Source organism: Symsagittifera roscoffensis, chromosome 1, assembly GCF_963678635.1.
Source record: "Symsagittifera roscoffensis chromosome 1, txSymRosc1.1, whole genome shotgun sequence".
NCBI classification, from domain to species: Eukaryota; Metazoa; Xenacoelomorpha; order Acoela; family Convolutidae; genus Symsagittifera; species Symsagittifera roscoffensis.
This window is the reverse complement of record NC_087062.1, coordinates 51,453,059-51,480,128: the sequence shown is the minus strand read 5'-3', so window position 1 is coordinate 51,480,128 and position 27,070 is coordinate 51,453,059. Positions and strand designations below refer to the sequence as shown.

The 27,070-nt window shown below is 33.2% G+C and overlaps 1 protein-coding gene across 1 annotated transcript in view; it reads right to left on the bottom strand.

Annotated features, from left to right (window-relative positions):
* LOC134845429 (dynein regulatory complex subunit 2-like) overlaps positions 1-21,005 on the bottom strand; it is a 442,061-nt gene extending 421,056 nt beyond the window's left edge. The window contains exon 1 of the mRNA XM_063862321.1: positions 20,976-21,005. The gene's annotated coding sequence lies outside the window, so the exon portion shown is untranslated. The remainder of the gene's footprint in view (positions 1-20,975) is intronic.
* Positions 21,006-27,070: the final 6,065 nt, after the last annotated feature.

Genomic DNA, 27,070 nt, shown 5'->3' with positions numbered 1-27,070 from the left:
CTCTGCTTTACATGGGCTGATTCCGGGTTCAAATAAATTTAGTAGTAAATTTTTGCAAAGTATATGCTGTCCTCTATCAGTGGGTGCATCTACGAGGAAGGGGAAGATATCGTCATCATCTGGACTATCTTCACTTGGAGTGTGTGTTTGGCTCATTTTTTCGTTTAATGACTGTTAATAGGTAATTATCAATATGTCTAATTGGTTGATTCCAGCTATATAAGTGCACTGGTTTGTGTATATTTTGCTTTTTTATTCGTCTTTTTCCTCTTTTTGATGAATTCGAAGTTGTTTCTGAGTCGGAAAAATATAATTGATCGTGAATGGGGCAATTTTTATCTATAGATTCTTTTAATTTAAAAAGTTCGTCTAAATTGCTGGCTTCTGATTCTGAAAATGCGTTTCTATTTTTGGAAAATCTTTTTCGTGTTATTTGTCTTTGTTTATTTATTATTTTTCTTTTTAGTGTTTGTCGTTTTGTTCTGATATATCCAACTGTTTGTGTATGAGGTGTGATTACAAGGTCGTATTTTTGGTTATCTATTTCACAGTTGTGCAAAACGATAGTTTGTTTGTTTCCTAGATTTTTAAATGACATAAGGTTTAGGATGACGGATGCAAAAAGTTGTTAGATGATTTCTATTTTCTTAAATTGTTAGTCCTTACGATTTTTTGGTTAGTAAAATTAGTTCGAGTAGTTCGTTAGATACTATTTTAAACTTACTAAGTCTACGATTTATCCTGGGTCTGGTAAGAGGAGGGTTCAAGTGAAGGATGAATAACCGAAGTTCTTCACTGTTTATCCTAATTTGAATGATTAGTTTTGTTCAAAAATTTCTATTAGTCTTGGTTCTTTTGAAAGGGTTGGATAGTGAATCGACGTTTGAGGTCGTTAGACACTAGCTAAGTGGGTGGGGGAGAACAAAATTGTTCTTTTTGATCCAAGGATAGGCCTTGATGATCAAGTTTTGTAATTTTAATTAAATAGAAAATTAATTAAGATCCAAGGATAAGCCTTGATGATCTGATTTTAAGATTAAATGAATTTAAGTTTAAAATGGTTTAATTTTATTTAAGAAAAGATTTAGTGTTTTTATGATGTTAGTGAGCTTATGATTGCTGTTATGTTTTATGTGATGAAGCTGGGACAACTGATGATTTTATAATTACTAACAGTTTATTGTCATGCTACTAATTTTTGTTTTGATTTTCAATAAATATTTTCCAAACATGTTTTATAGAATACTGCAGAATTTTAGGAAAACGATCTGAGATCTTTTTATCAATCGTTATTGTATATTAATATCTTGTTTAGCGCCTGAAATGATTATGAAGATTGACTTCATGGTTTTATGTTTGCAAATGAAAATCTAAATTCATTGCTAATAAAATTCTAAATATAAAAGTTTGTGTTGGCTTTTGCCGTACTATCATATAACTATTTGGTAAGTTTCTACTTTGTCGTATGTCGTCTCTGGTTCGAGGTCTTATTCCAAATCCGGGTAGTTCTCTTATCGTTCGGAATATTGGCTTTGATCTATTGAGTCGTAGAGACATTTCGATTAAATTATCGTCGTGTAACATTTTAAAAATGTTTTGTCTAAATTCTAATCTATTTTTGGTTAATTCTAAGCTATTAAGGTCTTGTTCGAGACTTATGGTCGCACCAGATGAGTTAGGACCGATGTGGTTAACTCATAGAGTAATTTCGGATAGGGTACACCGTCTGCTCGTCACGCTATCTTATTTTCGGCCGGATAGATTCGTGCAACTTCTTAGTCTAATACCGATCCTAATCTTACTCTTATACTATCTAGTCTCAGGTTGTTTAACTAGTCTCTGCTAGGCTCAATAGATCTAGAGTATACTGGTTTATTGCGGCTGCTGAAGTTCTCTCGAAGAGGCAACTAAGTTCTAAGTTAAATTCAAATCTCTCTGGTGCTGAAATTACAAGTAATTTCAGCACTTACAAATAAGTGGGTTGTTAGTTAGATGGATCATGATTGGTTAATATTAAATACTTTACAGTGGTAAAATATCTAATTTATCCAATCATAAAATGTAGTTTAAATCAGGTTCCATGAGACTATTCACAGTCGGAGAATCAATACCTTCATCATTGCCAAATCTGACCAACCAGTCTCGAGCAGTGCAAGTAACCGAGTGCACAGAGACACTTTTTTGAGTGAAGAAGAGAAGAATTGGACAGAAGGAACGTTTAAAAATCTCGAGCTGGTAAATAAGGACGCGGCAAAACCCCGCACTGACGAAAATGGTTTCGGATCGATTTAAATTGATTTTAAATTGATCCAAATCGATTAACAATGTACATTCTAAGTAGTACATGTTGAATGAATTCAGCCGGGGGGAGGGGGGTTATGACCCCCATGTATTAACATAGCTATAGAGTATCCGGTCATCACCCTATGTATTATCATAGGCTATAGATTTCCCAAGGTATTAAGATAGGGAATAGGTTTCCCAAGGTATTAAGATAGCAGATTTCGGATGGTAAGTTTCAGATGGTAAGTTTTTTTCGGCGCCCGAATTTCCCATGTATTGGGATAGCGTATAGATTTCCTTATGCATTAAAAATTCATTGTGAGGAGTTAAGAACTCATTAAGATAGGGAATAGGTTTTCTAATGTATTAAGATATGGAATGGTAAGGTTTCAGATGGTAAAATGGTAGTTTCAAAAAAACTTTGGCGCACGATTTTGCTAATGTTCCAGATTTTAAATGTCATTTTAATCAAAAAAACAACATACTGTTAACCCAAAAGTAGCAATTAAAAAGATTTTTTTTTGAGAAAAGGTTAACTACAGAGAAAATGTAATAATTCACAGCATCGTATACAATTTTACTACATAATCTTTTTTAAATTTAGAGGCTTAGTATGTATTCCATCACATTCAACTTCCCGTTTAGGGTAAAATAGCTCAGTTTTTATTTAGTTTGTTCATAAGTTGCGACTACATAGTTCATGGTTTTAATTCCTCTATTCGGTGACTTCAAATTCACTGCCTCATCCAGTACTTGTCGATAGTTTGCCATCAGGCCATCTCCAGAGTCTTATAATGCGCGTTTGTTCAGTCCTTTACTGCTAAACTTATACTTTTGACTTTTACTATCATAACAGCAATAGGTTTTATTACACAGGCATAACATTTCGGTGCAATTGAACTTTTCCGTGAACAATCCTGGTTCTCTCTGTTCATGTTTCTTATGTTTAGAGCAACAAGTACGATGGAGAAGTTGTTTTGCGCATCTGCTCTGAAATCGTCTCGACAGTCCTTGCTTCGCTTTTCAGTCCATTCTGCTCGCTTGCTGGGAAAGATACATTCATCTAAATTTTCTTCTGCTTGAGCCAAATAGAAGGAATCTGTTTCCGTTGCGAGTTCGTCGAATTTGCTGACATCGCAAACTTTATCGAAAAACTTATAATACAGCTCCAACATTCTCAACTTGGCATACTCTAGTATAAAGAATACTACTATATTTGGTGCTCTATAGTAGATTTAACAAGCTCCACTTCATACAAATCTTTTGCTACGATATTGAGTCATTTGAAGAATTGGTTATTGATAGCTTGGTGGGCTTTTCGTATCCAAGATATTTTGTCATTGTATGTTTTGATCTGTCCATTATTTGATAGCCGTAGGAACTATTTCTGAGAAGTTTCATTGTTTCGACTACTACGCCAGATAATGGATTTTCATCGCCAGCCGCCTAGCATCAACAACAGACTGAACAAAACCGTTAAATACTTTACGCGATGTGTATTGTACAAATCGATGATTTTTTGTACACTGTAGTCCAAGATCCAAGTAAGAGTTAAAGAGTGGTGTGATAAGTGTTCCGTTGTTTAACTTGAAGCTCGATATCAACATTCGTTGCGGTTGTTTTAACAAATCGTTTTCTTCCGCATATGTCTTCATATAATCCCCTATATCGTTTCTGGTAACATCAAAACTTTTGAAAACAGGTGGAACTTGGAAAGTTTTGCTTTGAGCTCATCTGGAACACTCAGATCGCATTGCACGTAGCCAAACATTGTTTCATTTCTTAATTTTTGCACTAGTGAAATGGCAGGAAGAGGTCTTTTGAAGGGAAAGTGAGTTCTAACTTGATTTTTTACGTCTACATTGTTTTTAAATTGATCCCACCAACTACACTCCCACATTTCTTCTATAGAAAATCTTTGTTCTCGATTGCAACCTTTTCGAAGCCCATCCATTTCTCTTTTCTTTGTTCCTCTTTTGTTATCATTATCAGTTAGGCTCGGTCTAGCTTCTTTACCAGGGCAAAAACGGAAATCACAACCTATTGCTTCAAAGACAGTCTTACAATGGTTGCAATAACCATCAACTCTAAAGCAATCAATTTTTTTCTGGGTTCCTGTAGTGTAGTAACTCTCAGTTTTGCTTTCAGGTCTGGCTGCTTGAAAGTATGAGATGACCATAGTTTCAAATGTTCCAACTCGATTCTGCCTTGCCTTGAATTTTTGTGTTTCCTCATCGTAGTCCCATCTCGTATACAAGCCTGTGGGCCGCATTTCCTGACACATAGAATGAGGATAGAGTTGACAGCATCAATACCAACGATTGATTTACACCAGTTATTTGACTTTCGAATAAACGTTTCGTTTGCTACTCCTTTCATTGTGAAAACAATTGAGGGACCAAGGATCATGTCTTCCCGTATTTTTTCAAGCAATTCGCTATCACTCGAAAAGAATGGGTTAAACTGATAGTCGGTTGACTTGTGTTGACAGATTTTTGCTAAATTCGGTGGTGTGCAGCCGAGCTTTAACAAGTCTATCCCTTTGTCAAGATGAAATTCAATCAATTTCTGCATAGCATGAAGGGTGGGAACAACTTGTTATTATACCACTGTAGAAAATCTCGAAATGTTGACATAAGTTCATGTTCCCACATGGATTTCAAATAGTTGTAGCTTTCCAATCCAGCAAGTGATTTGGTTTGAAGCCCGAGTTTTTTCAAGGCTTGCTCTTCAGTTAATCTAGTTTTGAGATGCTTCTGAAAATCGTCACTTTTTATCGAGAGGGTTGCTATTCTTCAGTTTGCTGTAGAAGTCGTCACACGAGGGTAGTTGTTGTTCATCAAGCTCGATGGGAGTATCAAACCAATCGTTTGAAAATATCCTTTCATCTCACTGGCTTTGTATGCGTTTAGAAAAGAGTCTAAAGTAGTAGCTTCAACCAAAAACTTAATAACGTCCAGAAGCTGAACATCTCCAAAATTGAAGGAAATAAAGTCGTTTGCTTTCTAGATTACTGAAGGTTCAATTTCTTTTTCACTGATAAGGTAGGTAATGAGGTATGCTTTAATGAGGTTTATATCATACCGACCAATGTTGAATCCAAACACTGGCAGAGTAATAGTAAATCTCTCTAGATGTTGCATCAAATCAATCATTTGATTTTTTTTTTGAATCCTGAGAAAGTGAATGGATGCGTCTATTTCTTTATCATCCTCGATACAATCGTCTTCGTACTCTCTTGCTTCACTCTTGTTGAAACTGCCTCGTTCATTCAGGATACTCAAAATCGAGTGTAGCCGCTTTTCGATTAAATTTTCAATTTCCTGAAGTTTTGATCGCATTTAGGCTCTATTTTTCCCGCTAACAACTCCAAATTTGCCACAAAGTCAATAATAAGGAATTGTGTACCTTTGTCAAACAAAAATACTGGTTTATTAAGCGAATTGGATGAGATTGTCACTGATAAGGATTCATGCTTCCCAATCCAAGTTATTGTTTTTGTCAATTTTTGTAACTCGGATGGCACGCAAATTGATTTAAAGTCAAAAATAGCGAAACTTTTGAATAAAATTCGTTCTTTGGTTAACTGAATATTGAACCCATCCAGTTTTTCAAACAACGTCTCTCGTAGAGTGTAAACATTTTTGGGGTAAATGTTTCTGATTCGGTCTTTACATCGTAGATGATGCTTGTTGAAATTTTGAGAGAGATTGAAAAATGTATCGCAAGTTGGGTATCGGAAGCATTTAAAGAAATTGTCGATGCTATTGACGTAAATAATGTGGTTGTTGTATCTGTATTTGTTTAATTCACCCACAAAATCTCCATCTTCAATGTCCATATCGTAGAAAAAGATGTTTTCCCTACTACATCTTCAACTATTGGAAGATTATACATCGAAACTCTACAAAAGTGTTTGGGATCACAACCCGATTTTTCAAAAATAGCATCAGAAGTCTTGATGTGGTTGTTTCAAGACTAGTTGTTCCATGCAATCGAGCTGCAAGAGCTCGAAACAAACACAAATTGTCATTGTATGCTTGTTTTTTTTTAAAATCCGAAATCAAACAATTAACATGGTTATTCCTCAGAAGCGGTTCAGGAATCACTGAATCTGGACATCCCATGGGTACGTTTTTCAATAGGGCAGCAAAAATGGTCACATTTGTTATCAACTTGAATCACCGTTTTGTATTTTGTCTCTCTTGTGTACAAACTTTAATAATATCTTGCTTATTGACCTTGTTCTGTATAGTCGACAAGTCTGCTTTAGTACAAAGCAGCATAGATTTATCGAAGGGTGTGTTTTTTTTTCATGAGCGTAGAAATAACGATAATCGACGGTTCCTCTATTATCTAACACAAACCCCAAAGCAATGTTCAGTTTTGCTGCACAATTAAGTTTTTCGCTCATTTGATCCAGTTTTTCATTAATTAAATTAGAGTCTAATTTTGAAATTTGCAGGTTGAATTTCTTGTGACGTCCATTTTCCATCTCGGTATCTGTCAAGACGTGTTGACAGGCTTTCAAATCATCTCATTGCTGATCACTATCCTCCTCGTTTTCCTAGATTTTGATCAAATCAGCAACAGAATCACTCGTTTTCCTCGCTTTTAACTCGTAATCTTTCTGGCGATGTTGTTGAAGTGAATAATAGCTTGGAAATTCTTTCTCACTCGTTACACACTTTGTTGACTTGGGGGTTGGCTTTACCTGCTTCTTGCTCGTATGGAAATGCTCTGGTTCCTTGCTCTGGTTCCTCTTCTTCGCCACTGATGTGTTTGATCATGCTTACTTCGACTGAAAGCTGCATTTTGATTGATTTTTCTTGAACGTGAACGAAAATCAGATCATATATGATTTCTTTCATTCTCGTCATAAAATCGAGCAAATCAACTTCTTCTGCTTTAAAATTCAGTTCAAATTTTTTAAAGCTACAGTTGAAAGCCATTTGAGTTGGTGTTAAATTTGATCGAAGATGTCCGTGCGGTTGGTCAAGTATTGTGTTATTGTCATTGCTGCCAATCAAAGAAGCAACAGTAGAAGCAGGCCATACTGGCAAACCGTGCTTATCGAAATACATTCCAGACAAGAAATAAGTAATCGCACCCAACTCTTGCGATATCGAGCCGCGTTGGCTCTACTGTACACTTTACCACAGTCCTCGCATTTCACTTTCTCATTCCTGTTGAGTGCTGGCATCTGAAAAAAAGTGGGAAGTTTAGCTTGTAGCAAAATTTAATAAAAGTACATAGCACCTACAAAATTTAGAGATTTCAAAAAGTCCCAGAAAATTACATTAATTATACTTACTTTGAATGGTTCGAAATTATTGAAAATTTTTGTTTAGTAGTTATACAAAGCATAGAGCAATTTCTTTTAACGTAAAAGAAAGTCAAAATGAAAAGGTTTTTTTTAACTATTGGTGAGAGAAAATCAACCAAACAGAATTGAGTATTTTTTTAGTAACGCTGTTTGTTGGAAATCAACCAATCAGACTTCAGCATCTTCTAAAAATGAACTATTTATCATTTTTCAAAAACTTTGATCATTATTTGGAAAAAGTCTATCAAAAACATTTGAATTTCCTCGAGTTACTTTACAAGAAAAAAGAAAAAATTCCAATTGATTTTTTTATTGGTGAAATAGATGTTGACTCTTACTTTTTTCATAATTTTTTGGACGCTTTTTAATGTACAAATTAGAGTTATCCGTCTTCGTAAAGGTCTCTTTAGAGAAACTTACTCAATCAAAGAGTTTACTTTTGATCCACATATTGCGCATTTCACAAGGAGAGAAAATTTGTACGACAAGTTGAAAAAAATTGTACGATAATTTATCAAACATTCTTTTTATCCCCTACCCAATACCCAAATTTGTTAAAACTGCCCAACAAAATTCTTTATTCCTTCATTTTTTTAGGGATTTTCAAAGTTCAAAATCCTGCTTGATTCGGTTTGGAATAAGATTTCCAGAAAATTGCTTTGAAAAATTCATCAATTTCGAACTATCCTCTCAAACCTACATCAAAATCAAAAAACTTGACTATCTACCCGAAAATTGGCGGTTTTTCAGTGAGTACATACAGAAAGTTCAATTAATTTGATGAGAATACTGCAGAGATGCTTCTTTTATTAATTGTTTTCTTTTGTTACTTTTATCGGCAGTAATTCTTATTACCCAAATTTGTTAAAACTGCCCAACAAAATTCTTTATTCCTTCATTTTTTTAGGGATTTTCAAAGTTCAAAATCCTGCTTGATTCGGTTTGGAATAAGATTTCCAGAAAATTGCTTTGAAAAATTCATCAATTTCGAACTATCCTCTCAAACCTACATCAAAATCAAAGAATTTGACTATCTACTCGAAAATTGGCGGTTTTTCAGTGAGTACATACAGAAAGTTCAATTAATTTGATGAGAATACTGCAGAGATGCTTCTTTTATTAATTTTTTTCTTTTGGTTACTTTTATCGGCAGTAATTCTTATTTTTACGCAAAAAAACTTTTGGTCATTTTACTTCGCAATTGCTTTTGTGTATCTTTGTACTTATTTGGAAGATTTAAGTCCTTAAAAGGTAAGCTTTTGTCTGATTGGATACGACAACTACAACAAAAATGAACGTTTTTGTGATTGGAAACGACATGGGTAAAATGGAGTTTTGTTTCTGATTGGACACGACTTTTGTCCGAGAATTCAATAAAAAGGAAGCTAAAATCTGATTGGACACGACTACAATCCAAATAAGAAAAACTAATTCTGATTGGTTAAACCCACACATTCGAGTTGAAGGAACCCCTAACTCCTAACTAAAAATCATTTTAGTTTCAAGTTAACTACAGTCAACTACCTCCTCTCTCAGCTGTGAATACTTTAATTTCAACTTAAATTCCAATAACTACTTCACTTTCAACTGTAAATTTTGTTTTTACACAGTATATTTCTGTTGACTTGTTGCTCAAAATGATCTTCGCAGTGCAAAACAGCAACTTTATGTACTCTGTAGAATTTTCACCTGATCAAGTACAAATTCAAGTGCGAGAAACAATCTCTGGAGTTTTTCTGGCACAAATGGACATCCCAATCCAAGTCTGGCACATGGTGGAAGTGATGCAAAGGGATTTCAACAAAAATCATACGATCCAAGTACCCGTCACAGAGAACCAACTTGGAACAATGCAAATGATGGAGGAAGTGTCTGAACATGTGGGAATATACTACCCCGAGATTCCTGACTCAAGATTTGTGGCTCAACCAGTCGACGACTTCCTCTTTCCTTGGGAGGAGGATATTGGATCAGCCGAAAAACCCATCACAATAGATGAAGATGAGGGTTTCTCAGAAACAATGACGCCTCATATCAACCCTCCACAACAACCACCAGCGATGGAAACTCGTCCAGCATTGCGTTCTATAGAAAACCTCCAGAAATCTTCTGCTGCTTGGCAGCTCTTTGATTGAACAGTTTTGTGAAATATTGTTGGTTGGTATTAAAATCATTTTTCGTAATTATTTAATTTCTTCAATTTCTTTTTAAATATGAGAACAGATGTGAGGTTCAGTGTAAATCATTGAAAAACAATTAGAACTTAATTAAGTGCTCCAAACTCGCACACATGTTAAGAAACTTGGTTAATTTTTGCACACATATTAGGAACACTAGATGGTTTAGATGGTAAAAAATACCTGATTGTTTCGCGTCTTGTCAAAAAAAACTTACACACTTTTAGCACTTCGAAGAAAAAGTTGAAACCTTTTTGCAATTTATCAAATAAAAAACAAAAAGCTGTTCGCATCTTGTCAAACAAATGAAATACTCTTCACATTTTGTCAAAAAAGTTTGAAAAACTTTTCGCATCTTGACAAAAAACTGAAACACTTTTCGCATTTTGTCGAAAAAATTGAAACATTTTTCTCATTTTGTCGAAAAAAAAAGAAGCACTTTCGCATTTTGTCAAAAAAAAAATAAAACGATTTTCGCATTTGGAGGAAAAAAATGAAACATTTTTTGCATATTGTCAAAAAGAAATTGAAACACTTTTCGCATTTTGTCGAAAAAAAGGAAACACTTTTCGCAATTGTCGAAAAAATTGAAACACTTTTGGCATTTTGTCAAAAAAATAAATGAAACATTTTTTGCATTTGGAAGGGAAAAAATGAAACATTTTTTGCATGTTGTCAAAAAAGTTGAAACACTTTTCACTTTTCACTTTAATTATGAGAACAAATGAGAGGTTCAGGTTAAATAATTTAAAAACAGTTAGAACTTAATTAAGTGCTCCGAACTTGCACACATGTTAAGAAAATTGATTAATTCTTGCACACATATTAAGAAAAACACTAGATGGTTTAGTAGGTAAAAAATACTTGATGGTTTTTTCATCTTGTCAAAAAAACTTACACACTTTTGGCACTTTGAAGAAAAATTTGAAACACCTTTCGCATTTTATCGAAATTAGTGAAAAACTGTTCGCATCTTGTCAAAAAAAATTAAACGCTTTTCACATTTTATCAAAAAAAAGTATAAAAAGATTTTCGCATCTTGTCTACAAAAACTGAAACATTTTTCGCTTTTTGTAGAAAAAATTGAAACACTTTGGCATTTGGAGGAAAAAAATGAAAATTTTTTTGCATATTGTCAAATTTTTTTTTAATACCTTTCGCATTTCATTTTAGTTATGAGAACAGATGAGAGGTTCAGAGTAAATCATTGAAAAACAATTAGAACATAATTTAGTGCTCCGAACACACACACATGTTAAGAAACTTTATTAATATTTGCACATATATTAAGAAAAACACTAGATGGTTTAGATGGTAAAATATACCTGATGGTTTTTGCATCTTGTCAAAAAAAAAGCTCAGACTTTTTTGGCACATTGAAGAAAAAATTGAAACACTTCGCATTTTATTTAAAAAAAGAGAAACTGTTCGCATCTTGTTTTGTCGAAAAAAGTTAAACACTTTTGGCATTTTGTCGAAAAAACTGAAACACTTTTAGCCTTTTGTCAAAAAATACTGAAACAATTTTCGCATTTGTAGAAAAAAATGAAACATTTTTTGCATATTGTCAAAAAAATTGGAATACTTTTCCAATTTCATTTTAATTATGAGAACAGATGAGGGTTTCAGGGTAAATCATTGAAACACAATTAGAACATAATTTAGTGCTCCGAACACGCACACATATTAAGAAAAACACTAGATGGTTTAGATGGTAAAATATACCTGATGGTTTTTGCTTCCTGTCAAAAAAAATCTCACACACTTTTGGCACTTTGAAGAAAAAATTGAAACAGTTTTCGCATTTTAACGAAAAAATTGATAGATTGTTTGCATCTTGTCGAAAAAACTGAACCCTTTTTTGTTTTTTGTCAAACTAAATTGAAGCGATTTTCGCATTTGGAGGGAAAAAAATGAAACATTTTTTGCATATTGTCAAAAAAAAAATTGAAACACTTTTTCCATTTTGTCGAAAAAAGTGAAACAATTTTCGCATTTTGTCAAAAAAATTGAAACATTTTTTGCATTTGAAGGAAAAAAATGAAACATTTTCGCATTTTATCAAAAAAAAATTGAAACGCTTTTTGCATTTTGTCAAAAAAATTGAAACACTTTTCACATTTTGAGGAAAATTTGAAACACTTTTTGCATAATGTCAAACAAAAATGAAACACTTTTCGCATTTTGTCGAAAAAAATTGAAACAATTTTTGCATCTTGTCCGCATCTTGTCAAAAAATTGAAAAACTTTCTGCAACTTGTTAAGAAATTTTTTTGCAACTTCTTGAATGTCAAAAGAAATTTTATATCATTCTTACAAGTTTGAAAAACTTATTGCAAATTTATTAGTAACGGTGAGTTGTTTTTCCTTTTTTTTTAAAAATTTGGTAATTTTGTAAACCTGAAAGACAATAGATGGATTATCAAAAGTTTCTTGTTGAAAAATTGACATGATAACGAATTACAAATCCATAATATCAATGAAACAATCATTTGTTTTTAACAAATCATGTTCGTGTTTTGAGTTTTGTACGTTACGATTTCTTTCTAGAAAAGCTGAACCGATAGTTTGTGTGGAAGCTAATTTCTGGTTAGCTCATAAGTAGTGACGTTTGAATTTTTTGCATGGCAGTCTTTTCTTAGCATTTTTTCTGCTCCTTTCCATTTCAAATTGATTGTTATGAACAGTGATGTCAGGTTGATTGAAAACTTTGCCAGTTGATGAAATAACAATCGAATAAAATCTGTGTTTGTACAGAGTGTAAAGACAATCGATAAGTTGGTATGTGAAATGAAAATTACCCAATCGTTGTAAAATTTGATCGAAGGTTGAACAAATTACCATTTTCCAAAGAACAGTAAGAATTGCGGGTAGAGACACAAAACTGATTGGTTACTATATATATTTTTTTGTAAGAATCACTGGAAACGGAAATAAATAGCGATTTTTGTGACAACAATCTGAACAAAAGCTCGGAAGAGCTTGACACATAGCGGCAGCCATCTGTAACAAGGACTTTTGCTGAGAATTGTGGAATTATATAGGAACAATAGCACCTACACAATTCCATATTTGGAAACTTCACTCATAAGTTTCAATTATAGTTCGCTTTCCCTTCATGGTTAATTGAATGACTCACATTGCTTACTTCCATTTTCATTTAATCTGAAAATCATTTTTCTCTTTTCTCTTCATCTGATCAGTTTGCTCTCCAAAAATGTAATCAAGAAAAGACACTAGTCCGAATTATATTGAATTCTCAAAAAATCACACAAAAATTGTGAGATTTGCTTGGGCCCAAAAATTGATTTTGAACCCTGCTTTCAACTATTCAAAAAAATGAATTGGGACATTTCGAAAAAAGACAGCAAGTAATCTACCTTGGTGGAAAAGAAGGAGAAGCAATCTCGGCAATAGGAAATACTGTTTTTCGCGATGTTGAAAACCTTGGACTCAATCCTATATTGGAACTCACTTCTGACAAGGAGTCAACTATGGATCAGGAGCTTGCCAACTGCAACAAAGTGTATGACATAGCAACTTACAATTGAAGACAAATTTGTGTCACTATCAAAAAGTACAATGTTAACAAACCTCCTTGCATTCAAATTCAACTCTTCACTGCAAAAGAGAATGAAGCAAGGAAACAAGTTGCCTATGTCAACTATACATTGAACGAATTCAAAGAACTGTCTCAAATTTTGGGAGACTTTAAGTTTCTTGAGAACTGTAATGTACAATAAATGGTGTTTATTATGTTTTTTGTCTTCTAATTCAAATATTTATCCTCAAAATCATTTTTTTTAGGATTCACGTTGAGCAGTATGAGTTGGAATATTGGTTTTTCAAGAAACCTAATATTGAAACTTCACAAAAAATTGGGAATTTTTCATATTGTTCTTGAAAAAAAGTCCCAAAAAATTTTACTATTAATTATAGAATCACAAAAATTACCAAACTTGCAGAATTTGGACGTAGACTCACAACTATCTCATTTTAAGTGGACTCTACATAATGGAAGAAGAAAAATTTACATAGGATACAGATCCAATACCAAATAAACAGAACTTATACAGTTTCGTAGAACTGGAAATAAATTGAAAATTAATCAATCTTCACAACTACAAAGAGAAGAAAATGATAAGCTACTCGATATACTTCCTTCATTTCTAGGTTATGTAGAGACATACAAAAAATCTTGCATCATTATTGACGAATGCACTGTAGAAAATGAACGTACAGACATTGAATGAAATTCTAAGAACTTTTGAGATTAAAAAGCAAGTTTTTTTGTCAAATACAAAAAGTAAAATTTTATTTCTTTGTACCTCTACTGTTTTGGACCCGGACATAAATTTTGAAAGAAATGGACCAAAAACTTCCTTTTGTATGCCTAATTGGACACGGAAATTCCTCTTTGAATAATTTTCTTGTAAACTCCAAAATATTTAGACTATATGCAATTCTACATGACTCTGCTGGATCTGTGAAATCTACTAAGAAAAAAGGACCTGGATATTGTTATGTTGCACCTAGCCCCCCAGCTCATGCTTTCTTGGTCACGTGCTTTCTTATTCTGGAGTTTTCAATTTAAATGTCAAAATATTTGCTTCATCAGTATATGCAATGTTCGATTGTTAATCATTTTAACAAAAAAAAACTCCAGAGAAAACAGTTAACAGAATGAGTCTGGTTGTTTTGGATATTGAATGTATTGAAAACAATTGTAGAGTTAGAAGTTTATAAGGATGGACAAACTGTTGGATATTTCTTTCTTCCTCCCAAGAAATTCAATACAATAACATAATCTTCTTGGTGTACAAAACATTTTCATGGAATCAGTTGGAGCAGCGGTTAAGAAAGATATAATGAACTTGAAAAAATTTTGAGAATTCTAGAAAACACGGAAACAGATTTTTTTGCAAAAGGTTATAAAAAGAAAGATACTGTCAGAATTTTTGGAAACAAAGATTGTTAATTTGGATGACTACGCTTGCCCAGAACTTCAGTATTTGGTTTTCAAAGATTGTTTTCAGGAGGTGTAGCAGATACCCATTTCATCATGCAAAAACTCTTCACTGTGCAGAAAGAAAAGCATTTGCATACGGAACATGGACTTGATCTTTTTTTAACAAACTATGAATCATATTTATCTTAATGTACTACCTTTTTTAAATTTTAATTAAATGTCCTTGTCAACTTTTTCTCTCTAGATTTAAATTGGTCGATCAATGTGACAAGCCCGTAAATTCAGTAAATTTTGTTTGTGATGAAAAAAATCAAGAAAGAAAATCATGGAAATTGTTTGGACGTACATGTAATAGTTCTGTTTTAGTTTTTCTGTGCCAACTTTTTATTATAATTTTGATGCTAATATGTGCAATCGTTTGAATTATGTTATCCACAACATGTGAAGAAACGACAGTTTGGGTAGCTATCTTATCAAGCACAGCATGTATATTCTACATTTCTCAAAGTTATGAAAAAACAGTATCTACCAAAGAACGAGTTTTTATTTCCTTAGTTGGTCCAAGTGGAACTGAAAAATCTCATTTTATTTTTGATTGGTTGAAAATTGATACTTTTCAACCAGCATTTGACAAAAACTTTTAAATTTGCCATCCTTATCATTCTCTTTATAGTCAAATGCAAAGAAAAAAACTTAATTTTGTCCAAGGAGTAGATTTTGACTTGATCGAAAATCTTCCAAAAAACTGAACTAAGTATCTGCTTGTATTTGATGATTCTTGTAAAGAAATTTCAAACTCTAAACAATTTGTAAAAAATTTGCCACTGCTGGAAGACACAGGAGTCTGAATACAATATACATCAAACACAGTTTATTTCATCAAAGCAAATTGGGAAGAGATGTAGAGTTACAAAATACACACAAAGTCTTGTTGAAGTCGCCGAGAGATTGTGAGTTGTTTTTCTTTTTGAAAATTTTGGTAATTTTGTAAACATGAGAGAAAATAGATGGATTATCAAAAGTTTTTGATTAAAAAATTGACATCCTCACTAATTACAAATCCATAACCATCAAAAAAAAAATCAATTATTTCAACAAATCATGTTCATATTTTGAGTTTTGCAAATTTCTTAGTAACGGTGAGTTGTTTTTTTTTAAAATGTTGGTATTTTTGTAAACATGAGAGAAAATAGATGGATTAGCAAAAGTTTTTTTATTAAAAAAATGACATGATAACTATTTACAAATCCATAACCATCAATAAAGCAGTCAATCATTTTTAACAAATCATGTTCGTATTTTGAGTTTTGTACTTTACGAATTCTTTCTAGAAAAGCTGAACCAATAGTTTGTGTGGAAGCTGGTTTCTGGTTAGAATATAAATAGTGACGTTTGAATTTTTGCGTAACAGTCTTTTCTTTGCAATATTTGGCTTTTTTCTGCTCCTTACCATTTTAAATTGTGATGAACAGCGCGGTCAAGTTGATGAAAATGAGTTATGTATCTTGTACTGCACTCATAGAGTATTTTCAGATAGGGTACACCGTCTGCTCGTCACGCTATCTTATTTTCGGCCGGATAGACTCATGCAACTTCTTAGTCTAATGCCGATCTTAATCTTACTCTTATATATTCTAGTCTCAATAGATCTAGTGTACACCGGTTTGGGCGAGTTAGTTCCAGAATGAGAACAACTGTATTCTAAATTTAATTCAAATTGTTCTGGTGTTGAAACTACAAATAGTTTCAACACTTTACAAATAAATAGGTTGTTAGTTTGATGTAGTATGATTGGTTAGTATTTAATATTTTATGGAGATAAAATATCATAATAGTAACCAATGATAAATACTAGTTTAGATCTGGTTCCACCCGTCCGGGTTTTAGAGAGTTTTAGTTTTTCACTGTTCTTATTGTAGTGGAGGATGGATGGTGGTGTTTTTCTTTAGAGGTTGCGAGCATATTTTTTTTTCTGGTCTGGAAGAAGAGTTGTCATCACAATCGTTTCGGGAGATCGTATCATGATTTTTGATCAGTTGTGATGAGTGTTGATCTGGTTGATAGGAACATTGCTATTCTCAATCTCGTTTGGGAACGGCATGTAGTTCGACTTTGGTTGCAGTGCCTGGTAACTTGGATCTGTACGTATACTTGAACATCGAGATGTCCATTGTTCTGTTGCAATAGATTTCTTTTGCTGCGATGCCAAATCGTACTTCAAAATTATTGAGTGTAGTGATTGTAGGCAGCTTGTCAGGTGGGTTTGCCAATCCGTAATTGGACTGTGATTGGGTTGTCAACTTCCTCGCTGCTCGTCTTTGGGCTTCATATTATCTATATTTTGCTTTGTAATATTTTTACATGTAAAAATCTTTGTTAATCTTGTTTTTTAGTCATGATCTTGTATTAGTTTTTATCGCCAAAGCGTCATTATTTAGTTCGGTTATTTTTAAGAGCTACTCACACTTGAGTTACTCCCGTCAAAAAAAGTGTTGTGGGTGTCACAAAGCGTGGATGTAGCAGGATGGGTGAGGCCGGCTATAGAGCATGCTCAGGGCGTTCTATTCTGGTGGGTTAGGCCAGAAGTGAGGGTATAATTTCATGCTCTCGTTTTGGAGGGTCCTGTTTAAGTTCAACCTTTCATGCTTTTTTCATTATTGGTGTTTTTTTTTGTTGTCTTAGTTAAGTCTTTTTTCTTTTTCTCAAAAATCAAATTGTTTGTTTTGGGTTTTTCTTTCGGCGTTTGGTGTTTGGTTCTTTTGTGTTCAGACTTAAAAAAAGTTTCAAAAGAATAACTTTCCTAGTTCTAAGCTGGTGTTAATCCAGTTTGGGTACCGTGGGTTTTCTTTTCTTAGTCATGCTGTTAGGTTGTGGTTTTTGGTGTTTAGTAAGCTTGAGTTGGTTAGTCTAAATTATTATATAAATCCTTTCCAACCAGCTTGAAGGAAAGTTTGAAACGTGTTAAAGCTTGTTAGAGTTGTTATCAGTGAAAGTTGAAACTTAAATTCATTATTTTAAACAATTCTTTGTGAGCGAGCAGTGCGAATTTGGATAGAATTTATGGGCGAGTGAAGAAGCGTCTCGGAAAAGAATGGTACTGCTTTCTGCAGTTTATGAACAATTTTTAATAATTTACTACATTAAAATTATGAAATTTACTGCTTGATTCGGATGTTGAAATTATTAATTTAATTTCAAATGTATGAATATTTACTGTATTGGGAAAAGAATTGATATATCAATTTACTGCTTTGTATGGGATAATTTTACTGCTTCAATTATTGAATAGGCTAATAGAATTTTATGAATTGGTAAAATGTTTCTGTTTTTTTGTTTTTGCTTTGTGAATGGTTGATGATTTTGCCTATGAAGAAAAAGGAAAACATTGAATAAGAATTGTTAGTGTTGTTTGAATTTATTAGTAAATAATTGAATTCACATTACCTAATCGTCGGTGAAGAAGCCATGGGGAAAAACATCGTGGATGATATCAGATGAGGTTAGTAGTTTAGCTAGCAAACGAATGATGTATTTAGTTTGCAGAAGTAGCCAAAGCAATTCGAGTGCTTTAATGATGTTGTGCTCTTCGTGTGAGGTGATTGTTCATACGGTGTGTTTTGAATAAGGTTATATAGCGAGTGTTATATATGAACTCTAGGATTGAGACTTCAACGTGCTGGAGGAATTCATGAGGGATAATTAGTGGGCGGGATTTGTCTACATTTAGGAGTTTGGTTAGGGACAGAAGATAATTATCTGGGTGATGGGATCATAATTTCGGAGGGTGCCTTGTAAGGGTGCCTACAATAGGTGAACATAAGAAAAAGTGGTGATGTGTATTTAGAGTTAATGTTTTGATATCAATGGTGAGGTTGTCGTGCTGGTGTTTTGAGAGTGTAATAATCGATAGAATAATCATTAGCTTTAGGTGCAATGAATTTGGTTAGTGATTGTCTGTATCCTATTTGCGTAAATTGTTTTGGGTTAATACTGTTTTCAGAAGATAAAGTTGGGTGCTGCACACTTTTTTTATCATATGGGGTATTATATAATGGCAGTGATAGTGGATTAGTAAAGTGATAATTAGATGTCCATGGAAGTGTAGGGTATTTTACATGCTCATTTACATAATTGGGTTTCTCATAATTGGGGTCTGAATGGAAGTACGTATATTGGGGGAAAAGGGTAGACATATTTGGAGGAATTCTTTGGTATTAGTGTGAAGTGGATGATTGACAATTGATTTGGTTGTTCCTGGATTAGATGGGAATGGAGTATTTGCGAATTTTCTTTTAAAGGTTCGGTAAGCGTGGTTTGTACTAGAGGATGAGGTTGATGACGAAGTCGGGTTTTGGGAAGGTGTATAATTTGAAGAGGGGGTTGAGGTTGATGGGTTGGATGATGTTATAGATTGTGACAGTTGGTGAATAGTTAGTGTTTGAGGGTGTTGTAATTGTTGTTGTAGTGTTATGAAGTTATGAAGTTCATGTGATATTTGTGTGTAATCTTGGTCGTTGTTATCGGATGGTTCACTGGTTAGAGGGGAATATGTGGGTGTAACATATGAAATGGGAGAGGGAGGGGAAGGGGGTTCAATTTTGACTTGGGAATGGATAGATTGAAAGGGAGGTTGGGAAAACGTAGATGGACTGGGTTCAGAGTTGGCAAATTTGTCGGGTGTTTCGATATCGGAGTTGTTGAACTGGGAGATAGTGTTATATACTGTTGGAATTAGTATCTGATTCCATGCTCGATGAAGTGTTATGATGAGGTGATTGAAGTGGGGGGAAGGCAGAAAGTGGGATGATGGGGAGGTTGTTCTGGAGGTTGGCTGGGTTGGAAATTGATCGATGGAGGTTCCAACTTGGTGGCTCATCGTGGGCTGAAAAGATGGTTGTTCTGAGAACAAAAAATAGTGGTATGTGGTTGTTCTATAATTTAGTCGTATGTGTCTTCTGTGTTGGGTTGTTGGGTTATTATGTGTTGAATTGGGCTTTGTGGATAATTAGATCTCAAAGTTATGCGGTCTGTTAGGGCAGTTTTTTTCCGAAATTTCGCGGCACCAATGATAGGGGATGGTTATGTTTTAGGTTTTACAATTGTGGTGCTGTTGGCGCTGTATACGTATCGTTTCGTGATTCGTCATACGTGTATGGTGTTGTTGATAACATGGTATTGTATTCTTTTATTTGAGCGTCTAAAAGAATTGTAATGATTGATGTTGAGAATATTCCAAAAATCCTGCAAAAAGTATGCGTGCTACTCTTGCTTGTTTGTTTACTTGTGTGTGTGTTGCGCATGTATTGTAGATTCCTTTTAAAAGAGAGAAAAGAAATCCAAGAAAATTAAATATTGCGTATAATATAGTCAATCTTTCTAAGATGTAGTAGGACCATCCTAGAAAGGCAAGAAGTTCGTGTTTTAGATTTACAAAACTTAAAACATTTATCGGTGATATATCTTGTGGTCTGTATTTTTCGCCATTTAAGTAAATGTAATCTTTTATATCTTGAAAATATCCGCTATAGTCTTGTGCGTATATGTCTGAAAAGCCTGCTGTTTCTGCAAGTTTGCGTAGGTTTTGATCTATGGATTGTCGTTGTATTGTATCCATTTTTGTGAGTAATTCTTGAAATTTTTGTGTAGAAATGTGATATTGGATGTCGGGTTTGGAGTATTTGCCGATTGATTGTAATTCAATATTTTGGTTGCGGGCAATAGCTCTAATGCTTTCGGGTGAAAATTTTTTGAGTGGTTGCATGAGTGTAGGATAAGGTGTGAGAAGACTATTTATCTTTGTCAGGGTTTAATTATATTACATTGTGGCTACTTTCTGATCCACATGGGACTGCTGTATCCCAAAAATAAGTTGTGCGGGAGAGTGTATCAACAAAATGTTTTTAATTTTTGTCGAATATTGGGATTCTTTTATAGCATCTTTTATCTTCAAAAATATAGAAAGCTGATACTTTTTTGATACAAGTGTATTACCAAAATATATTTTCTTCGGAGTCAATAAGGGAGAAGTATTGTATGTCTTCGGAGTCAATAAGACATCCTGTAAAGTTTGCAAATTCAGCCATTTTGGAAGAAAATTGACCTAAAAGCTAACTTTTAACTTCGTGCAATTTTTTTTCTTGCTTTTTTCAAAAAATGGGGTGCTCTCTGCTGTCGCAGAGTGCATTCAAACAAAATTTATCAAATAGATTTGAATACTTACCTATTTAATAAGTTTATCACAACAATTAGGCTAAAAGCATCTATCAGTATCCTGGCTGGTATTCCACCATATGCCACTAACGTTGAGTGAGCGGCTATCATGCCATAGATGGTCATCTAAGACATCCTGTACACGCTCCGTAGGTTTTGACCAGCCGATATGGCCATAAAACTCACTGGGCCAAAAAAATTCTGGGATGCATAAGGGATTTTAAGTACTGATAGTGCAATTGATTGTAAAATTTGCGTGCGTTCAAGTTCGCATAATTGATGAAGTGTTTCAAGTTTTGTCAAAGACATTTCTTGAAAGATTCTGTTTATTGTGTAGTCTAATTTCATGTCTAAGTGTATGTCATAGTGGATTGCGCCAAAATGAGTTTTGTTCATGAGTGATAATTCTTGTAAACGTGTACTTTCCACCAATGTTTTCTGTATTTTTTTGAAATTTTACTGGGACATGAATTTTCGTCAGTGGTTGAGTGAGATGTAGCCATTGGATGTATAATTATAGTTAGAGATTAGCTTGAAGGTGGTTGTTTGTCGGCAAGAGAAGTCGTCTTAAAAATGAGGCGATGATTCGGAAAAGCTTCTTATTGGCTGAATTTGAACTAGTTTGTTCAAGTGCTTTTCAGCATGAATTTTGAGAAAATGTTCGCTCCATGAAAATACCTTCAGAAGGTAAAAATGTTAATTAATTTAAAGTGGTTTTTGAAATTCAATTTTCTTTAAATTTTTAGATTGTGGGATGAATGTTTGTATTGTTTGGTGGCTGATTACGAAGTCGCCATGGTTGTCTGTTTGGAGATTTTTTTCTTTGTGATCTTGTGGTATAATTTTTTCTTCTAATTTTTAGTTTTATCTTTCTGTTTGAGGTGTCTTTTTGTTGTCTACGTTTTTTGATATTTTTTTGGGAATTTCTTTGTCCTTTTTATCTAATTGTTTTTGGATGAGGTGCATATAAGTGGTTTGATTTTGAGTTTGTTCTGAGCTATTTTGAATATTTTAAAGTCCTGTAAAAGGGTATAATTGAGTAAGTTCTCGAATTGCGTACTCTTTCGGGTAATCAAGTAAAAGATTGTGTCGATCTTGAACGCTTTCTCTTCTGTTTAAGTTTGTAAGTTTGTATGTCACATCAGTGAGTTCATCAACTATTTGATACGGTCCTTTTCGGAGTGGTTGTAATTTTTAGAAATTCTTTTTTGTGTTGTAAAGTTTGCAATTAAAACATATGTTCCGATTTTTAAATTTCTAGCTGGGGTAAATCGTGAAATTTATATGGGAATTAATATTTTGTCTTTGTAAAATTTTTTTTGTTGATTTCTGGTAAATTTTTTTTTATCTCTGTTTAAAATCCTTTCGGCGTGTGTACCAGAAGCTAATTTTAAAATTTGTTGATGATAAAAATGATCTTCATCGAGGGTATGTAGTGGTAGATTGTAACATATTGATTCTTTAGTGGGTTGGCAATAACCTTGTGCATTTTTTGAAGAGTTTGCTGTGAACATTATTGGTTTCCGTGGTTTTTGGTTGAAAGTCATTTCATAGGGTGATAGTCCTAAGATTGTTGTGATTTGTGAATTATAAGATAATGGGAATAGTTTTACATCTGTTGTCCATTCAGTAAATCGTGTGTCATTTCCGTTAATGATACATCTAAGATACTCATCTAGTGAACGGTTCATGCCTTCGACTAATATATTAGTCCAAGGTGCGTGAGATGTACGTGGTTTGTGTTTAATGTTATATAAGTGGCATAGTGTAATGATGTCGTTATTTATGAATTCAGTGCCATTGTCTGTAACAAGGATTTCGGGTAAACCGAATTGTGCTATCTAGTGTTCATAAAATGTTGTATATGCATAATAATCGTTACAATGAGGTACTGGGTTAAGTGCTACGTAGTGTGGGAATGCATCTAAAATGACCGTTATATATGAGTTTCGTTCTGAGGATGGTGATATTGGTCCTTTTGTATCGAAAGAAATTCTGTGATTGAAATAAAAATTTTGTGCTTTAAAATCTTTTTTTTGCGGTTTGTTTTTAGTTTGGGTATGGATTATTGGATTATTTAACTGACATCTTATGCAATCGTTGCTTAATATTTTTATCTAAATTGGTGCTTTTGAGAAATAAAAATTTTGTATGAAATTTGAGTATGTGTTTTTTCCAGCTCCTGAGTGTTTTTTAGTGTGTAAAGAGTGATAAGTATGAAAAACTATAAGCATCATACTTAAAGGTAAGCAGGGTACTTTGATATTAGGTGATTGTTATTCTAGGATATCTGTGTTTTCATTGATAGAAGTGTTGTTATATTTTCTGAAGTATCTAAGAAGGGTTTTGTTTTCTAGTATGGTTGTATCGGCTTTAAGTGGCTTGGTTTTGTATTTGTGCCAAGATTTTAATTGTCTAATGACTAGGTCAAGGTTTGGATGTTGGTGTAACAATTCGAGTGTTATTTTTTCTGTTATTGGGAGAAAAAATTTTCAACTTCTATTTTTAATAGAGGTATTGTATCTAGTGGGTCATGAAGGTTCAAAACATGGTTGATTGTTTATTTTGAATCATTTTTTGGTGGGCCTGATAAATTTATATCATCAGTGAGATTTTCTTTTTCTATTAAAGGGAATAGATCCTTTTTATATAATTTCTATTTGACTGGTTTCTGTTGTGTGTTGTTTTTTATCCATGAAGAGTATGATATCGGTTTGAATGTAGATTTTCCTAGTAAATCTACTTTGTAATGATTGTTTTGGCAGTCCAGATATAGTGGTAAATTAATGTTGTAGATTAATATTTGTGATTGCTTTATATCAATTTTTACTGCATATTTGCATTGTAATCTTGGTGATGTTTCATCTTTTGCAAGGGAAAATTTTTTTTTTGTAGTATTTCAACTGTTGTTTTTCGTGTTAATAATTCAGGTGGTGTATTTCTACTGAGAGTATCGGGTAGTGCGAGGTTTTTTCCTGCTGTCCAAACTTTATGTAAGTTTAGAAATTTCAAGAAATTTAGTTGAAATCTGTAAACTCTGCAGTTTGGGTTTGTGTAAAGAGAAAAATTATTGGTTTATGGTCTGTTAATAAAACTGCTGGTTGTTTGTATCCAAGTATTAAACATTCATATTCTATAAGTGTATATAATATCGCTGTGCATTCTCTCATAAGGGTAGAGAGTCTAAGTTCAGCTTGTGTGAATAGCCTGAAGTTTGCTGAAATGAAGTTCATTTTATTTGTTCCATTGTAAGATTGTAATAATGCTGCCCCGATGCCAAATTTGGAGGCGTCGCACATGGCATAAAAAGGTTGATTGGGTTCTGGAATAGTGTTTGATAATTGCTGAGTAATCAGAGTTTTTATCTCTTTAAATCGTTTCTGATGTTCTGTTGTCCATTCAAAATTATTCTGCTTTCTAAGGTTGTTGTAAAATGGTCTTAAGTGTAGCTGCATTTTTGTATACGTTTTTACTTAAGAAGTTTAACATTCCAAGAAATTCTTGTATTTTCTTCTTATTTGAAGGTGGTTGGAGTTTTTGGATTGCATCAGCGCGAGATTTTAATGAAGTTAGAGTGTTTCTTTCTATAATATAATCAAAGAATTTTACTCGTGTTAGAAAAAAGTGTGATTAAGCTGGGGCTGCTTCCAACATTTCATCTTTTGTTTGTGATTGCATAAAAACATCGTCTAAATATGTGATTGCTTTTTTATTGAGTTTTAGTGGTCTGAAAATTTTACTCATAAATGCTGAAAATGCTGCTGGTTCTATGGAAATTCCATAAAATAATCTGTTGAATTCGTATTGTTGATTTCCAATAACCAATTCTTTTAATCGTCTTGATTGTTCATCTAGCGGCATTTGATTATATGCACTATTCATATCTGCTGTTGTGAAGTTTTTACCGTTTATTTTTGTGACAATTACTTGGATTGGTTCAATAGGCCAATTAAATTTAGATTCATCAAGTAGTGAATTGAGGTATCTTGCATAAAGAACAATTTTTAATGATTCTCCTTTTCCTAAAATGATAACGATGAAGGTGTTATCTTTTAGCTTATGAAGGTTTATGAAGGTGTTATCTTTTGGCTTATGAAGGTGTTATCTTTTGGCTGTTCTTCTTCATTTACTGGAGAGATGATTTCATACTGTTCTAGTATTTCAGGTAATCGGTTAACATTGTCTTGCAAGTGAATTGGGACTTTACTTGCTCGTTGTTTTTTGAAAACTACATCAGGTTTTAGGGGTAAATGTAATGGTGAGTTTAGTTTTCCAACATCAAATTTAGATGTTGCGTAAACTTTTGGGTATTTTAATAATAGGTCAGCTAATTGTTCGATTTCTTTTTGTGTTATCTGAGAGTGTTGAAAATTAAACATTGTTAGGAATTTTTGTTGTTCTTCCGTGTATTTCGATCTTTGAAATGTTGGTTAAAAATATGGTGTTTTTGTGAATTAATAAGTATTGCGTTTTTTGTTGCTTAAAATGTTTTTAATTGGCAATTTTATTGTTGATTGACGTATATCTAATAGTTGTACATTATTATTTACTCTATACGCTATTTCTTTTGTGGGAGAAATTATTGCGTTAGTTTCACAATAACCTAAGAGTCCTAGAGGTAGGTTATTTTATATAGAAAATTGTTACAGATGTGTAAAGAAATCATATCGGAGTTTGAGTCTTTCATGTATTTGATAGATGAAATTTTTACTCGGTAAAATTTATGAATTGGTCTGAAATCAAGGTCAGACATTAAGAGATGTTGTTTATTTTGTTCTTTATCATATTGGTGAACTTGTTTGATTGAGAAGTTATACACATTTCCTGATAGTGGTTTCAGGTGTTTCCGTTCCTGATTGTATATGGGGTACATTTTAGAGAAGAGTTGTGGTTGTTTGTTTATTCTTTGAAAAAATTTCAAAGCTGTGTTTTTCGTTCTTGTGTATTTATCATTTATATGAATTCTCTTATTTAAGATCATTATTGTTGGTATATATTTAGTAATAAATGGGATTCCAATAGTATTATGTTTTATATCAGTGATGTGGAAAGTTTGCTTAAATGGTTTGCTCATGAGTTTGTTTTGTTCCATTGTTCGAGTGGGAACAAGGAAAAAATTGATTTTTCCATAATTTGTTAAGGTTGATCCTTGTGCGGTTGCTAGTCTGCTTGTTGTTTTGAAGGTTATTAACTTTGGGTGTAGAATTTTTATTTCATTCCAAGTGGGAATATTTATAATATTTGATTCTGCTCCAGAACCTATTGAAAAATCTATTTCAAGGTCTGGTGTTTGCAACCGTTTGGATTTTGAACTTTCTAAAAGAAATGGGATTGTCCATCTTTTTTCCTTTTGTACCTGTGGTTTTTTAGGTATGTTTTGATAAAGGTTATTTGTGCTTTCGTTGTTTTCAGTACCAGGGGGGTCTGGTTGAGTTTCTTCAGTTGATTGTACTTGATTTATTTGTCTTTGATGTTTAGGTGTACTACTCCTATAATTTTGTTGTGAATTTTGATAATGTGTGTTATCCTATGTGATGATTGAGAGTAGTTCCTTTGTCTGTTGTTTTAGCTTGAACTTCTGTTCTGTGAATTATCGCGTGATCTATTTTGATAATTATTATATTTTGATCTGTTGTTAGAATACTCGCGTGATCGTTCTTAGAATAATCTAGGGTTTCAGTTGTTTGAATAATTTTTATTCCTATCGTTGGATTAATTTCTATATCGATTGTATGAACAGTTTCTAGATCGATTATTTGAATAATTTCTATTTCTAGAATTTGAATGGGAACTGGCATGAAATGAAATTTCAGGTTGGTTTGAATTTGATCTTGAGTATTTATTTCGATCTTGACCATTTCGACTATGTGATCGACCACGTGAACTTCGTTGATATGGTTATCTTCCTCTATAATTCGTTTAGGGTGATTGTGGTCCAGAATAACTGGAGTTACTTGGAAGTGGTTTTCCTGAACTATTATTACTATGAATGTTTTTGTCGGGTAATTTTTGATCTTTCTTCATATATTGATGAAATGATTTGTTTGGTTCTCTATATTTTTGTGGTTTGTTTTGATTATTTTGTTGTTTTTGTCTGCATTCAGT